General features: G+C 41.8%; 1 long non-coding RNA gene across 1 annotated transcript; it reads left to right on the top strand.

Moving 5' to 3' along the window:
• Nucleotides 1-728: 728 nt before the first annotated feature.
• Nucleotides 729-13018, top strand: LOC134458920 (uncharacterized). Its single transcript, XR_010036696.1, has 2 exons — nt 729-1118; nt 10459-13018. It is a non-coding gene; the product is annotated as an uncharacterized LOC134458920 (long non-coding RNA).
• Nucleotides 13019-18859: the final 5841 nt, after the last annotated feature.

Here is an 18859-nt window from a genome sequence, read left to right as displayed (position 1 = left end):
TCGTACACATCCCTACCCATGAGCCAAGATGAAGCTAAAATGAACTCAAGTTGAAGGCTGACTTTAAAGCAGACAGCTATGAAATCACAATCACGGACAGAAAGTTTTATAGTTTCATATTAGCGAAACCAATTTAAAACAGTCAGCAACAACAAAACACTTGCTTTTGCTTTCTGCACACACACACACACACACACACACACACACACACACACACACACACACACACACACACACACACACACACACACACACACACACACACACACACACACACAGTCTCTCTCTCTCTCTCTCTCTCTCTCTCTCTCTCTCTCTCTCTCTCTCTCTCCCTCTCTCTCTCTCTCACACACACACACACACACACACACACACACACACACACACACACACACACACACACACACACACACACACACACACACAAACACACACACAAACACTTACTCTCAGGCTTGTCTTCATAGCACCCCTGGCCAAGCTACTACACACACACACACACACACACACACACACACACACACACACACACACACACACCGACATCCAGGAGCCACCTGCCCATCCAAAGCAAAGAGACGCCCCCACACACACCTGCTCCATGGAATCAGATGGGGCACTTCATGCTCTGGGATAAATGGCGGCACCGTTATGTTGCTACAATGACTGACATGACCGACATGAGGATGGAGTGGATGGATATGCCTTGGATATATGGATGGTGGATATGCCTTGGATATATGGATGGTGGATATATTTTTTTTCAACCAGATGTACCCACGTCCCGTCGTCTTTTGATGCGCTGATATGGAGTGATGAAGCATCACAATGGAGTGCTATGATCACAGACAACGCTGTTTGTTGATGTTTGTTCCCCGGCGGTTCACAACTGGTCCTGGTGTCCTGGAAGCAGGGTGCAATGGCCTGCTTTGGCCTGTAGGGGGCGGGAGTCCTCTGTGGCTGCCTGGCGCGATGAGGCAGTGGGCCAGCGGGAGTTGCGAGGGCAGGAGGCTGCGGCAGTCATCTCTGGTTTCTGGCTGTGTCATCATCGACGGTAAATTCCCCCCCAGTCTCCTTGGGAGTTGAACCTGCCCCAGATTCTTCAGTTGAAAGCACGGGTGAGTTAAGTTTTGTGGTAAATACTTTTATATAGCACTGTTCTACTCCTTTAAGCACTCAAAGTGATTGATTGATTGATTGATTTTGTTTATTGACATTGTACAAAGCATTAAAAAGGTATACAAATAAATAAGTCAATAAATATGTAGTTTCATATTTGCGAAAACCAATTTAAAACCGCAACAACAAAACACTTGCTTTCTGCACACACACACACGCACACACACACACACACACACACACACACACGCACATACACTCTCTCTCCGGCATGTCTTTTCATGTATGCCTCACATTCACCCATTCATACTCACATTCACACCGGCTTCCTCCCTGCCATCAGGAGTAACTTGGGGTTAAGGAAGATTATGCAGGATGTCTCACACCCCAACACTTACATGTTTACCCTACTTAAGTCCTGCAGACGACTCAGAACCATTCAGGCCAGAACAGAAAGAATGAGGAAAAGTTTTTACCCCCAGGCAGTGCGACTGCTGAACAGAGACTTTTAAATAATATTTTTCTTTGTTTTTTTTCTTTAACTTATTTCTCACCTTTTATTTCCTTTTTTACTTTACTTCTTTAATTCTTAAGATGCAGAGCTGATGACCCCATCATCATTTCACTACAATACCATGTATGTGACAAATAAAATTACTTGAACTTGAACTTACTTGAACTTAAGTATCTTGCTCAGGTCACATGAAAGCTATTACTAAGTCTGCATTCTATCACATAAAAAACGTCTCTAAATTTAGGGGCCTGATGTCTAAACATGATCTGGAGAAGCTAATACATGCCTTCATTTCTAGTAAAGTCGATTAGAGTAGAGTAGAGTAGAGTAACTTTATTGATCCCTAGGGGGAAATTCAGGTATCCAGTAGCTTACATAAATACACAAATACACAAAAGCCCACATGGACATTTCAAGACAAAAATAAACACAGGAATAGTCATCAGGGTGGGGAAAATAAAATAAAATAATAGAGATAATAAATGTAGAAAAGGTAATTGTGCAAAAATACATTCTGTGAGTTGGGATAGACCGATTACTGTAACAGTCTGTTTACTGGCCTCCCAAATAAGACCATTAAACAGCTTCAACTGGTACAAAATGCAGCTGCAAGGGTTCTTACAAAGACAAGGAAGTTCGACCACATTACTCCAATTTTAAGATCGCTGCATTGGCTCCCAGTAAGCTACAGAATTGATTTTAAGGCAATGCTACTTGTATTTAAATCATTAAATGGAATGGGACCCACATATCTACTGGATATGTTTCAGCTGTATGCACCGGCCAGGTCACTAAGGTCAACGGAGAAGAATTTGCTGGTGATTCCAAAAGTCAAAACAAAATGTGGAGAGGCAGCCTTTAGCTTCTATGCTTCAAAGCTTTGGAACCAGCTTCCAGATGACGTAAAAAATGCACCCACTATTGATAGCTTTAAATCTAGACTCAAGACAAAGCTGTTCTCAGATGCTTTCTTAAATTATTGAATGAAAAGACGGTAAAATAAGAGAAGTAAATTAGTAAAATAAGAATTGTTTTTCAAGGTTTTATGTTTATTTATGTTTTATTTTATTATTATTTTTACCTTATGTTTTATCTTAATGTTTTAAATGTTTTTTTGACTCTAATTCATTTCCCTGTTTTCCTTTCATTTACATTTGTTAACTTTGTGAAGCACATTGAGTTGCACCTGTGTATGAAATGCGCTATATAAATAAACTTGCCTTGCCTTGCCTTGCCTTGCCTTGCTCAAGGACACATCAATGAGGGTTGAACCTGCAACCTTCTGGTTGCCGAACAACAGGCTCCTATACCAACTGAGCCACCACCGCCCCACCGTCTTCTACTCAGGCTAGGACATCACATTGGGTTTGCTGCTTTTTAAAGCCAATCTGAGAAACTCCCAAAGTCATTGTGACACAACATTTCCATTCGTTTAATATTTATTACCAAAAACATTTAGTACAGTAACAGTAGTATCGTACCCACAAATAATGTCAGTAGCGGGTGTTTCCACCATTTGTCACAACGACAGCTTGACACTGACGTCTCATGCTCCTCATAAGCCTCGTAATGTTGCTCTGAGGCAATAATAATAATAATAATAATAATAATAATAATACATCCGTTTTATAATGCGCTTTTTATGGTACTCAAAGACGCTTTGCGTTCCACTCTTCTACATGTGCGAAACGTAGTCCGACACATCATGTGGAGGTGAGGTATGTATGACGGGGTCCAACTAGCAGAGTGGGCCGTGGAACGTTAGTAAACCTCCCTCCCGAAGCCTCGTACAGTATGAGCAGAGAGAGTAGATAAGAGAGAGGTTCCATTGGCCCATTGTTTCCGGGTTCTATTATTGCAAGGGGTAAATCCCCCTTGAGGCAGACCTAGGCAGACCTAAGGACTGTTTTATTCATTGTAGAAGTATTATGATACGCCCCTTTAGGCAGATCGGAAACCTGGTCACGTTAGGTGCCCATAGCAACCTATTACACTGGCATATCTCAATACTTAAAGAATCTCTGGTATGAGTACTGAGCTATTGGACTGGTCCTTTAGCTCAGCAGTATAGTGCTATGCCTCCCATTCCCGATCAGGAGCGTTGGCTAGGAGGTGGCTGGTTCGAGCACATAGTGGCGGACTGCGAAGGAACACCTCAGATACATACTATATGGTCATCCAGTCTTTGCTTCAGCTTGTCCCAGATATTCTGCATGGCATTCAGGTCAGAGGGCATCACAGGCCATACATTTGGGGCACTCTGACTTGGTGACTGGCATGACATGGTGGAGAATTATACTGTGTGTGTGTGTGTGTGTTTGTGTGTGTGTTCGCGCGTGCGTGCGAGCGGGTTGTGTGTGCGTTGTGTGTGCTTGCGTGTGTGTTCTCACGTTAACCCCGGACAATTGACACCTTCTTGGCAGCATCCAGAGCTGGTGTGATAATGTGTATTTGAAAGCCCTTTGAGCCAACTGTACACATAGTTGTGGTGCTGCGCGACGTATATAAAGACGTTACCTCCGCCAAGGAGGTTGTGTTTTCGTTGCACATGTGTTGCACATCTTCCACCAAAGTGAACCCTGCATGGATTTTGGCCGTACCGTAAATGCTCCCCTTTTCCCAAAAATCGAATTAATCTCAATTAAAAGGAACAAGAACAAACAGTATGAAGGACATCCACTGACGCTTTCACAAGTTTACAACTTCTTGTTTATTATAGTACACCGAGTCATGTTGATGATTGAAATGGGCTGCTCTACACCACCACGTCAGTGAGCAGATGTGTTTCAGCCCTCAATTCATCATACTGTGCGTCACGTAAATGAATGAATTAATTCATGATTTTATTTCTCTTCACACCATCATTTTGACTTTCAGTTGCATGTCATGAAAAGGTATAAGAGTATGGAGAGAAGGGTCCCCAAGTGAAGATATATAGGCTTATAAGTCGAGGCATAGATGGGCAGACATACAGTACAATCACGCATCATACTGTACATGCATCATCAATCGTAAGCATTTTGTATACTCACGCACAAAGTTACGTTTTACCCCAGAAAGCGAGCGCTCCTCCCATCCCTTCTTGCGCTTTAGTCGATGAGGTCCAACCAAGTCGCCTCAAGGAAAACAACAAATGCGTCAGAATTCAACATTGCACCATCTCGTGTCTATTTGATCTGCCAATGTGGTTCTTGGCTGATGGTAGACTGGCTATGACCTAGACTGGAATTTGACAATGACTATGACCTAGACTGCAATTTGATTTGAGTTTTTAATTATTACAGTAGCCCATGTAGCATGTAAGTTAATGAGACATTTGGTTTGATTTCCCCCATAAAGGGGCTTAACGCACATTTAAGAGCAAAGTACCCGGATGGCCGTTCATGCGTATGGGGTTTAGCAATGACTAGATAATTTTCTGCACTGGGAATGAAACAGACCCGCTAACATTTTACATTTGGATGTTTGGAGGTGAAACAAGGAAACAAAATAGTATAAAACCAAAGACATCAGGCAAAATTTTCAAACAAAGTCTGTGGGGTCCGATGTGCAGTCAGAGTATCAAGCTTAAAGGTGCACTGTGTAGAATGGTGGCCAGAATGGGTACTGCAACTATGCTGTTCATTGAAACTGCTGCCTGTTACCAAATTTGAAATATTTTCTAGTATAACCAAAGTGCAGTAAGTTCTGTAGCTGAAAATGTCTATTTCTAGAAGATCCCCCTTTTCATGTATGAAAAAATGCAATTTTCCCAGTCATAATGAATACTTAGAATTTGGTGGTGGTATTCATGAAAAAGGTAACATTTGTGAATGGGCATATTTGTGAATTCTGGAAATAAACTACAGAAGGAAACATATTACATGGTGCACTTTTAAGTCATCCATCCATCCATTCATATCTCTTTTAGTCCCCAGGGTTATATGTTTCTTTCTTCGTTATAATTAATGATAATATTAATACATATGTTTTGCATAGCGCTTTATGCAATTATATAAATAATCATATTTTCATGAGCTTTTTGCCTCTATTGTGGATGCCTGAATGTAAACTTTTTTGCATTTTGTGTCAATTTATAAAGACATTTCAACGTTACCCTATGTTTTCACACCCTCTGTGTAAAGGAAGTAGTTGATTAAAATATCACCTAGATGCAAAAATGAGATAAGCTAATTGTGCTTTTTGAGGTTACTTGTTTGTGGAAAAAATGACTCTGCGGAGGTCTTTGCCCTCCACTTTCCCCTCACCATTATTTCCACTGAACAGATTGCATCGGCAGTACAAATCCCCCTTAATGACACAAATGTACACCGCCTGGCCAAACAAAAAAGTCACACACACACACAGTAATATTTTGTTGGACCGGCTTTAGGTTTGATTATGGTTCACATTTGGGGTTGCACAGTAATTTTCTGCAATTGCCATCAGTGTCTGGATTTATTTCCATTTATTTGCTTCAAGTTTTCACCAATATCTTGTATTGTATAGAATGCTGTCCCCTCATAATGCAATATTGAATGTTTATCAAGCATATTCTTAAGCTCGAACAAATATTTGTCTATCTAAAAAATGTCACACTGTCACACTGTCATGTCACACAAAATGCAAGACACAGCAAGAAAAAAATATAATATTAAAGTAAAAATATATAATATAACATGTTTATTTTGTCTTTTGATCATATCTAATGTTATAGTAAATATGAACCTATACACTAGGCTTACGTTAATAGGTCAGGTGTGGGGAACCGTATTCATTCGCGGGCCACTTCAAGTTTTATGAAGTCCTCCGAGGGCCGTACTATGAACCCAATCGAGGATTTCCCTCTGCACTTTAGGCTTATATTGGAGCTAGCCACCTTTACAACAGACTCCACCTTCACTAGGGCCTCTGACAATATAACGTAATTGTATTGCAATTGTAATTTCTAAGATTTCTTTACAAAACATGTCACATTTCATGTGAAACTGCATAACATTAAAATCATATCGGGGGCTGGATAAGAAGGCCTCAAGGGCCTTAAACGGCCCTCGAGACATAGGTTCCCCACCCTAACAGTTACGTAACTCATTGAGTGCCATCCATTTTCAAATTCAGATCTTCCCCGTGCCAGGATTTTTTTTTGATATTGATTGTTTTTTTCCAAACCCATAAAAATTGTGTTATATGTCCATGTCAACAACAAAAACACCAAAGGAAACTTCAGACTTTCCTTTATCATCAGATTTTTTTTCTTCTATTCTTTAGTTATTGCCTCCAGGAATTGTGACAATTGTGTCAAGGAACATTTTCAAGCAGAAAATGTTTTGCTTCAGTGACTCATTATCCGTGAACCTTTTCTTCCCTTCGTTACAAATGGAGTCTAATGATGAATGACCTGCCTTCAGGACACAGAGGTGCATCGGCTTTGTGATCCAAAAAGGGGCCCTAAGGATAGTAGAAAGCTGGTCCCCTGGTCCACTTCAGAGAGACTGGGCCAAGGATGACTGGAGCACACAGGATTTACGTTTTCTACTATTTTACTGTGGTGCAAGCATGATTAACTTTTCGACACAGTGCGTTTTCTTCAGACTCTGAAGTAGTCATGCTTGCACCACAATACAAAAATACAATGTTATTATTATAACCATATAAGTAAATTTACTGTAGATGATTACATATCCACACTCGCACTGCTACCACCCACAGAATGGGTTCCCTCGTGTACAGAAAAAAAACACATACTTAAATTAAGCATGACTAACGTAAAACGTAGTAATGCTTGCAACACACTAAAATAACACAAAACATATATCCTCCAGTCATCCTTGGCCCAGTATAGTCTTTCACCCTGAGCCAATGATCTGCCATCAGCCATTGGAACTTCTATTCTATTTTTATCACCTGTTGCCCTGACTCACATCCTGTGTCTTACCCAGGTCTTGCGACACTCGTCTCCCTATAGTCGAGTGCTGTCATATCAAAGCTCGGTGAGCTACAGTAGTGCCTTCATGTGGACTATATAAACTCCTCATTTATTACTTGTGGTCATCATGGGTGGGTGTCTCTGGTTTGTTTCTTCAGCTCTGTTTTATGGGCTCACTGGGAGACAGTGTTGCCAGATGGATAATGCTGAATTGTCGTACCAATCGTATCCTCAAAATTATTGTTTTTGGAGGCTTTTGGGTCGGAAATTACTGTATCGTACAAGACCCAAATTGTTGTTTCAAGGCATCTAAATGAACTGAATGATAGCTCTGAAATTATCATACATTACGTTTTTTTGACCGTACAGAGGAAAAATTGACAAAATTATGGTAGAAATACGATAATTATTGTACATCTGGCAACACTGCTGGAAGATCTGCTTTGTGTAGTACTTCGACATGGAGACACCAGAGAAAGTGGATTATACACTATCGGTGAATCCCATTACACCCCTTAGCCCTACGCCTCTCCCCTTTGCCTCCGTTTTGCGCGTCCATGTGTAGGGGTAGTGGCATCCCGATTCACGTTCAGACAGATGGGTAGGGGTACGGCGAAGGGCTCCGCACCAGACTCCACGACAGAGGGCTACGACAGGTTTCCCTGAATGCATTGCGAATTCATTTAAAAATTGGCGGCAAGCCGCGGCACCCACAACAGCACACAAGTTTAAGTATTTTCGCTGCAATTGACGGTTTTAAAGTGGTAATAATTATTCCATTGTACTAAGTTTAACATTGTCCTAATGTGTGATGGCCCTTTTCTCTGTGAAACACACATGAAAAAAATCGCTATTAACGTCAACCTAATGCATGGAATTAGTGACAGCTGTGAGTGTCATTCCATGATTGTTGAAGGGGCATCCCAATTCGTAGCGGTTGTGTTTCAAGCCCTACACCTTACAGCTTCATTGGAAAGCACGAGGGGCATGGGGAAGGCGTAGGGGTAGGGGTAGAGATTAGTAATGGGAAAGGCCCTATATCGCCAAAACATAGTATACACTATACATGCCTTGACTCTTTCATGAACTTAAGTGCTATCCCATTCCTAACCTATAGCGTTCAATATGATGTCGGTCCACCTTTTTCAGCTATTACAGTTTCAGGAGACCAAAACATTTGGGACAATTCCATGCTCCCAACCTTGTGGGAACAGTTTGGAGTGAGTCTCTTCCTCTTCCCACATGAAGATGCCCCAGTTCACACAGCAAAGCCCATAGAACATGGATGACACAGTCTGGTGTGGATGTACTTGACTGGCCGGCACAGAGTCCTGACTTTAACCAGATAGAGCACCCTTGGGATGAATTGGAGTGGGGACTGAGAGCCAGGCCTTCAGTGTGTGACCTCACCAATGTACTCCTCAACCTTGTGGACAACCCAAGAGTTGAAGCTGTAATAGCTGCAAAAAGTGGACCGACATCATATTGAATCGTACCGGTTAGGAATGGGATAGCACTTCATTCGTACCGAATGTGAGGCAAGGCAGGTTAGCGAATACTTATGGCAATTTAGAGTATGAGAGGGATCACTGCCTGGATCAGGATCCACCTAGATAGTGACCATGGGCAAGTAATGACTGGGAAACCTGAGTTTAGCCAATAGGGCTAAATGCTAAAATATATTCTACTCCAATTTCCAGACATCAACCTTATAAATACAAATGTCCAATTAAGAACTATGGTTGGTATTATACAAGAAGAGTATTGTTAAGTTCTTTAGGTGTTAAGTTTTTCCACCAGGGCAGAAGACACCTGTACTGGCTAGCATTCTGCTAATGTATATGGATTTGACCTCATAAAAGCAGGCAACTTTCTGACTGAACATGTAATAATCTAGAGGCGCAAAAAAAAAGGCAACCCTCAAATGACTTATTTTTAGGACCAGTTTCGAATGTGATACAGTATTAATATTTCTGGCAAAACATTATACAATGAGGGCGGAAAAAATATTCTTTTAAGTAGCTCCATTGGAACCCTTTCATTTTTCATGTGTCCGTGTGCTTCTGCAGCAGAGGTGTCAAAAGTAAAAGTAGGCTATAAATAAGAAACACAGTTTCCTTCCAACACGGGTAACATATCTGAGTAAAAATTAGACCTGTGTACTTCCCTTACGAACAGCGGACTGTGCTAGTTTGATCAAGTTTGTGGTGGGTTCTTTAGTGTTAGTTTTTTAGTGGGGTTTTTTTTAGTAACAAAACAGTCTATCTACCTCATTAGGTACAATGGCGGCACAGCTATGTAGTATCATGTGCTAGTGCTTACACTATGGATGTACTTTTACTTTTACTTTTGACACCTCTGAGTGTACAACAGCTACTACAGGCAGCAGCAGCCTCACCAAAACCCACATGTTGTCAGCCACACACCCATGTCAAAGAAGCAACTGAGGTCACTGTGAGGATGTGTCAGGACTGGTTCAATGTTGCACAGTGCGTACCATTATTTGAATAAACACTGTAACATTATAAGCATGTAGACGACAGCACAATGCTTCTTTTGATTACCAGGCAGGCGTGGCCTACTAAGAGGGTTGTAGGTTCGAATTCCATCCATATTGTCATGAGATGATCATATACGTCTCATTGTCACCAAAAGTCAAATCTCAGCCAATTAATAATGTCATATTTTTTATGCTACACACCATTTTTTGAACATACTGTCAGATCATAAGCATATTGACAACAGCACAATGCTTCTACTGATTACTATTCATTGAAAACACAACCCTCACCACATTTCCTCCAATGTATTGCTTGTACACTATCAAGTTACTTGTAAAACAATGACATATTGTCATGAGATGATCATGTATGTCTCATTGTCATTTCCCTCCCTATCTTCCCCTTCCTCTCTCCCACAGGAACTCCTCTCTGCTTCTTGCTACTGTATCACAAGACCTCTTGCCCTGCCTGTGAAACGACGCTCCTCCACAGAAAGCCTGTTTAAAGGGAGATGAGGGCTGCCGGGTATAAACAGTCCCAGTGGCAGATACCTTGCAAACACCTAACCACCGTGGACCGTCATCTCAGCTGGGAACCGCCCAATCTGAACCGTCATCTCAGATGGGAACCACCAAATCTGAACCGTTATCTCAGATGGGAACCACCCAAGAATGACCGTTATCTCAGCTGGGAACTACCAAATCTGGACCGTCATTTTAGCTGAGATCCACCCAATCCGAACCGTCATTTTACCTGGGAACCGCCCAATAAGGACCATCACCTCAGCTGGGATCCACCCAATCTGAATCGTGATCTCAGATGGGAACCGCCCAATGAGGACCATCATCTCAGCTGGGAACAAACCTGATGAAAGTCTAAGACAGAAACGTTGTGTATTAAAGAAAACAACGAAATAGTCAGTGTGCTGGAGTTTTTTTCAAATTGTCAAACCACCCAATTTGGACAAACCTTTTATCACAGCTTGGAACCACCCAATCTAGATAGACTAGTCAGTACAGAACCAACAAGTCTGGACATCCCATGGCAGTCACTGTGGAGAGCCACCAACTCTGAAGAGTCCACCAAGTTTCGAAGACTTTCTATCTGCCTTTCTCCTTGGCATGCCAACGGAGATTTTTTTTAAAACAAATTGTTCAATTCAATGTATTAAGGACCAATTGCAACATATGTGTCGCCATTTCATGCATAGTACCAGAGGTAGCCACAGGCTGATTTACATCTGCAGTCCATAAAATCCACAGTCCACAAAGCATCAGAAATATAGAAACACACACACACACACACACACACACACACACACACACACACACACACACACACACAATATAGAAACATTCAACATAAAAACATTAAAGCATTCTGTCAGCATCATAGATCATAGGTTGCGGTTTTGACTGTTTTTCAATGAACATTATAGCTGCTGAGGAGCAATGGACTCCACAGTCGGCCTCTCATAGCTCATTGCTTCACCCTTACCTGTGTCCACTGCATCTTCTTCTCAGCAGCTTGGTCTAACCAGGCTCCTGCTTTTATTTACCTCTAGCAAAACAAAAGCGAGATGGCCAATTTTAACTCTAGGACATACACACCCCAGGGCAGGGCAAACGATAAGCAGGTCGTTGTTGAATTTTCATGAATATTGTTTTGTTTTGGTATTTATTTTTGTTTTTTAATAGTTGGAAACGGTCTGTTTCAACAAAGAGTAACATTGCACATTACTCTGGGTTCTAACATTGTCGGGTGGATGTTTAGCCAGTATTTTATTTCTGTTTGAAGCTCAGCAGGACTTCTTCTTCTGTACAGCCAAGCAAGTCTTGAGAATTTTATCATTTTGTTTTTTTTGTTTTTATTTATTGATTAACCTCTAAAATTTAGAGTCACGTTGCAATTGAATGTTTTTGTTGTTGTTGTTGTTGTTGTTGTTCTGAGCTACATATAATTTACACAGGTCATGATGAGTAACACGGCATCCAATTGTATGCAGAATCGAGTGGAGGGGAGAAAAATACCAAAATGAACAGATTTGATTCAAGTGAAGGAAAAAAAGGATCAAGTCGGGACTTGGATCTCATACACTAAATTCTTTGCCCTTGACTTGTAGCATACCTGAGGGATTGCCTCAGTGCAATGCCCTGTGTGAGAAACCAAGCGTGGGTTGGTTGCTTGCTTGCTTACTTGCTGATGGCCAGGCCCTCGCCCTCTCTAGACCTGGGACTGGTGCACACAGACGAAGCCTCAGCACACCTCTCCGATATCCGATCACCTGCCCCGGGCCACCAGGTGACTCACCTGCACACACTCTCATCACGTGCGCAGACAGGCACCTGCCGCCCACCTTATCCTCTCCTCCACACAGCACTGTATCAGCCACGTTCAATGGGGAATTCTTTTTCTTTTCAGGAATGTGGGGGAAAATCCACATCTGACCGCCCACCCAACCCACACACACACACACACACACACACACACACACACACACACACACACACACACACACACACACACACACACACACACACACACACACACAGCCCTGTCAAGAAGTGTACATAGATGTATTTAGAATGACTGTACAGACAGATTTGTAAATAAGAGGCTGCTACAATTGCACAGGTACGGTAGATTGTGTGGACTTTGGGTAATGACAAAGCCGTAATTGTCCCATGGACTCGGGAGACGCATTTTAAAAAGAAATGCAGACACTTCACAGAAGGCAACACTCACAATATGTCTCTCCATCTTTCATACACCCCCTCAGATATCTTTCTCTCCCTCTCTCTCTCTCTCTCTCTCTCTCTCTCTCTCTCTCTCTCTCTCTCTCTCTCTCTCTCATACACACACACACACTCACACACACGCAATCTGATACAGAATACGGGAAAACTGTTGAGAAAGAGGTTCCTCTGACACAGTTGTTGCAGCACACTTATTTAAACAATAAAACAAACCTTTTATGTACTGTTGCTTGCTTGATTGCATATTTTTTCCTGTCCAGACGTGACTGAAAAATACAATATACAATGACTGGCATTACACAAAAGAGCGATGTCTTTGAGGGTTCTTGTTCATCCACGTCTTCTCTTTTGAGAGTTTAGTGGTGTGAAAATGGAGCTTGAGAAGGCAAATTTGTCACAATCCTGAGACTTGTTTTGTTCTACTAATGATGTGGAAAAGAAGAGTTAGAATGAGAACAAAACTAAATGTATCCTGAAGCTCAGGGGCGTAGCAGCAAATTTTGGGCCCGTCTACCATTTTGGCAAAATCTGTGAACCTGACACGGATTTCGTGTCCCAAAGATCCGTGTCTATTCCACGGAATTCAACCTTCACCTTCAACTCCAGCTGCCCACTACAAATCAAATACAAAATTCTGACGAAGATGGCCGGGATGAATGGGAATTTTCTCAATCAGAGCTGTTTCAAAGCGTATCGACGCAATTCCACATTGGATTGCACAGTTTCCCCATACTGATTCAACCACTCACACGCACAATGCTGCAACCAGACGCTGACAAATCAGGAGTCACCATCGAATTGACAAGAGGAAGAGGTAGCAAGCCTATGTTCAGATGAATGATTTCAAAGCATCTGCCTATAATATGAGGAGGATATTGCTACATACACTATGGCCCAATCAAGAAAGGTAGTGGTGCGCATATCCAAGATGCAGGTGCAGGACAAAAATGAAATACTACATACACTATGGAAAATGAAGAGTTCCTTCAAATAACCTTTGGTTTGCCTCTGTGAGAGAACCTCTAAAAGTTACAGAGGAAACAAGATGTAATTGGAAGAACCCCTAGATTTTTCAGAAAGTTCTACAGAGAACCTTTTAAAGGTTCACCACATTGGCAGTCGGAAGAGCCTGTAAAGATTCTATAAGGAACCCAACAATTTTGCACATTGATAAAAGTAGCCTTTACTGCAGGGCTATTCAATTAAAAGTCACCAAGGGCCGGTTGTTCAAATTCCTCCCAGTAAAGGGGGCAAACATTGAATGAAAAAAAGTGTATACAGTATACATGTACTCTTTACTGCATTCATCTGCTTTAAGTACTGTGAAGGCCAGTGCTATATAGGAGGCCTACTGGAAATACACACTCAAGTGAAAGTATAAGTGCCCTACCAGAATATTGATTAGGTACTGTATGATGCTCATTGAAACTGTGCTATCTACTGCCAAATGTGGTCTTTTCATGAATATTTACTAGATAATGAATAATGCACTCATGCACACAAGCTGTTTAAGATATGAAAAGGCAAAATCAGAAATCTGAAGCCTCTGACACCTGAAAACTTAAAATGTAGTAAATGCCAAGGCTTCTCAATTCTGAAAATGGAGGCTATATCTAATTCTACACTTTGAAATATTGTTTCAGAAACCTCAATTGGAATACCCAACAGTAGTACAAGCAGTAGTTACTTGTATTTGGTACATTGAAAAATGTATTGGAGGAAAAGTATATGCATACTGTATACTTCGACATTTTGGATTAAAGTAGGCCTATCAGCTAAGTTTAACTTAAATGTAGGCCTACCTATATGTCTGGAAGTTGTACTTGCTCTCTCTGTAGAATGTGTTTGATGTCAATGGTGTTTGAAGAGAGGAGTTAAAATCTGCAGACAATCTCGCACAGCCTTTATCAGGTGCCGACAGGGGCGGGGGACAAAGCGGAAAGTTGTCAAGGACAGATGGGGCCCAGAATTGTTTCCTCATTACATTGCATTATCATATGTTGGTATTTCAAAAAAAACAAAAAAACATTATTCATCTGAGGTCAGATTCATAAAATGAAAATATTGCTCAAGGGTCGATCCATCAAAGGCAATCCCAGTATCCATCAGATTCCAGTCAATCCCTTCTTATACTAAGAATTGGAAGCAGGGGTGACAGTAGACCAGTGCATAGCCCCAGTATGAAATATACAGCTAGTGCGCAGTACCAGTAAGATAATTGGGTTTATGCTGATTAAAAATCCACATTTGAAAAAGTAAGATGTGCTATTTAACCCATTGATGCTGGATGCTGTCTATATCTTACATTGACCTAGACGCCTGGAGCGACATAGACGCAGCATTCAGGCTCATGAGATTTTTTATTAACAATTTTGGTATGTTGGAGATGAATGAACACATTCTGATGCAAAAGGAGGGTCTTAGCTTTTAAATGCAACTCATTTCATGTTTTTATGTGCTTCGCAGGTTGAGATATTTAGGGTTTTATTGGCTGAGGGCCCCTTTCCTCAAAAAGGGCTTAGACATTTAGACATTTAAAATGGTTTAAGTAGAAAACACATGCAACTACACTGTCATTTGAGACAAGTGTTCTATGAGACACCTAAGTGTGTCAGGAACATCCTCGAAAAATGGAATTTGAAAAACTGGCCGGTAACTCCTTGTGACTACATATTGAGTGATGATTCACCAGGCCTGTCACAACCAGGCAATCAATATAGACAATTGCCTAGGGCCCCCAGCGGAAGGTGGGGCCCCATGGTATGGTCTTGTGTTTACAGGACAGCAATGACAACTTAACAAGTGAGGCAAAATAAATTCAATTTCCAAAAAGTGCAATAATACTGCTACCAAAATGTCTTTTGAGGCTGCCCTCCCAAGTAGCTTGAAGAGAAAAGAGGTTTTCTAAGAAGTACCAGAGAGAGTAGAGAGGTATATACTTTTTCTATACTTAAAGAATCTCTGGAAGTACTGTACAGAAGTAAGTGCATGACACAAAGTACATGCCACAAAATGTGTTTGCTCAGGGACAAGACATTTGAATGTGTGTGCTCAGGGACAACACATTGTGTGTCAATTGTTAGATGTGAGAAAGGGGTAATAATAGTGTAAGAACAAGGAATCAAAGAAATAAACACTATTTTGTGTAGTATTCAAACCACAGTCCTGGATTGTGATGAGTATTTGGCTACGTTGTAAAATGTAAAATACATTTACGATAAGAATTATTAGTGTGCAATTTTTACACAAAATGTGACACAGCATTTTAATGGAATAATACACATGTTGTGTCACATTCCACACACTATGTGTTAAAATCACTTTAAGACAATGCATGTGTCAAAAATGACACATTCCTTCTTAGGGCACCGAAATATCTTGAAACAGCCCTGCACGACTACTGTCTGGTTTCGGTTACCAAGTTTATGAAACTCTCGAATTCTGGGCTTCTCTTGTCGCCATCACACACACACACACACGCACACACACACACACACACACACACACACACACACACACACACACACACACACACACACACACACACACACACACACACACACACACACACACACACCTCTGATTCATCTACACAGCTGTTGCATGTTGAAGTGTAAGGAGGGGGGAAAACCCATGATCTCTGTGACCAATCTACTACTTTCCCCCTACTGCAAATGTCAATGGGCTGTGGGGCAACCTGGTTAACAGCAACAAAACATATTCTGATTGGTGAAATACAGTAGCCTATATGTCTTATTTACTTTATTTTAGGGATAGTGGGCTTTGCTTGGACTTTTGGACTACGCTACACTTGTCTTATTTATATGCTGCTTGTGTGTGTGTGTGTGTGTGTGTGTGTGTGCGTGCGTGCGTGCGTGCGTGCGTGCGTGCGTGCGTGCGTGCGTGCGTGCGTGCGTGCGTGCGTGCGTGCGTGCGTGCGTGCGTGCGTGCGTGCGTGCGTGTGTGTGAACATGTAAAGGGCAGATTTTGGCATGCCAACAGTTTTATGGCCTATAGAAAACAATGTGTAAAAAAAATGAGTAGATAAATAATTTGAAAACCATACAGTATATGTTACATAACATCAGGAAATGAAGTACTGGTCTGGTAACCTGGTTCTCACACAATGGTTGTTAACCATCTGGAACATTGTCAATCGCTTAGCTCTGGAAAGGCGTTGGTGTTTTCAAAACAGCTCGAACCTGATTGGAGTATTCACGTGGCTTTTTTTAATCACGTACTTCAACCACTGACTTATATACCCTGCCCTGCAATCCCGCCCCTCGATTCTGATTGGACAGGCTGTGAAATATCTGATTCCTTCAGGCTCGTCTTAGATTTCCAGACCCAAGTGCGAGCTCACGAAGTTTAACGAAGATGCACGAAGCACGAAGGGTCTGCGTGAGAGCCAGGCTATTGGTATGGTACTGTAAGATCCACGTTAATATCTCATATGACTTCCCTTATATTGAAGGACTATACCCCTGTGTTTCACTTAAGACCCATACAATTTGTCGATGAAGTAATTTGGAATTGCAAAGAAAATAGTCTTGCGAGCCTCCTGTAGTTCATCCAGATGTTTTGGTTTTGTCTTCCATGCTTCCTCAGGAATGGCACAACGTGATGCACAAAATATATGGATGGAATGGCAATGAAAACCAGATTATAATGGCTATGTATATGGGATTGGCCGTAGGCTATATGAAATGAATGCTGCCTGTAAAACATTGTTTTCTTGCTGCTAATTATGAATCGCCTATGCGCAACATTTCATGACAACACGTTTTGCTTCGCAGCCTGTAGATCAATTCACCCCTTGGCCCTACCCCTTATCCCCTCCGTTTTGTGTAGGGGTAGGGGTATCCCAATAGTCCTTAAGGCAGAGGGTTAGGGGTAAGGGGGAGGGCTTTGTAGCCCTCAAAAAGGAGGGGTTCGGACAGGCAGACTCGGTTTGGAGGGGTAAGGGGTAGGGGTAGAAAAATACAACTGGGAAAGGCCCCAAGTGGGGCGGACTCTGTTGCCACCCCATGCGAGTAGCGACATGATGTGAGTCACACATGCCATCTGCCACCAACCAGCAGCAGATATTCCGAGTGAGGGCATACCAGGTTTGAGCAATCCTAGAATCTTAGCGTGAGTGCGGCGAGATGATCGGATAAATTACACTCTTGCAAGAAATTAGCAAGCAATCAATTGGCTCTTGTTGCCGTAAAGTGGTTGGAGATGTGAAGGCACATATTGGTGTTACGAATTTCCTCCGTTCATTTCCATGGACGCTTTCTGAAGTGTTGTGTGTCCTCGAACAATAGGCTATATAAAGTGTTTCCGATGCTGCACAAGCTGTTTTAGCAGGAGTGGGCAAACTCAGGCCATACTCTGGGGCCATATCCAAAGCGACTTACATACATTTTTTTTTAAGTTTGGGGTATTGGTTACAGTCCTCAGAGCAATGGGGGGGTCAGGTGCCTTGCTCAAGGATGATGAAGCCATTAATCAAGGTGGGGAGAGTTAAGGGGGGGATTCGAATCTGTAACCCTCTGAATTAAAGCCCAACTCCCTAGCCATTGGACCACGGCTTGCAACCTTTGACACAGTAAAATTTACAGTGACAACTTTGGCTTCGAGGGCTTTGAGATTAACCAAGGCTACTGTATGCGTCACGCCGGTGTTAATTTAAGTGTAACCCACCATTGTGTTTCAGTTCAAAAGAAGAAATGATGCAGTTTCATGCTTCTGGCTGTTGTGCATAGTATTCACCAACTGAGGCATTTTGCTTTAGAATCATTTTGACAGTGTTTTTTATGATTTCAGAATAGAGTTTGGGTTTTCGAAAATTAATTTAAGGTCATCATTCTAGCAACAACAGTCTGATGTTTTCAAGCCATTTGATCTGTCTTTACCCTGCTTGCTAACCTCTTGTTGGAATGAATAATGGCATAGTGGTAAGCTATGCCCTACAGTATATGATTCAAATTTGCCACACCATCAATGTCATCTCTCACACATACGTAACCCCTCTTTCTGCCAATTGGTTAAGTAAGATTATACTGTAGTGTTTCTCAAC

This window comes from Engraulis encrasicolus, chromosome 11, assembly GCF_034702125.1.
Source record: "Engraulis encrasicolus isolate BLACKSEA-1 chromosome 11, IST_EnEncr_1.0, whole genome shotgun sequence".
NCBI classification, from domain to species: Eukaryota; Metazoa; Chordata; class Actinopteri; order Clupeiformes; family Engraulidae; genus Engraulis; species Engraulis encrasicolus.
Note: the sequence above shows the minus strand (reverse complement) of the source record. Positions and strands in the feature narration are given on the sequence as shown.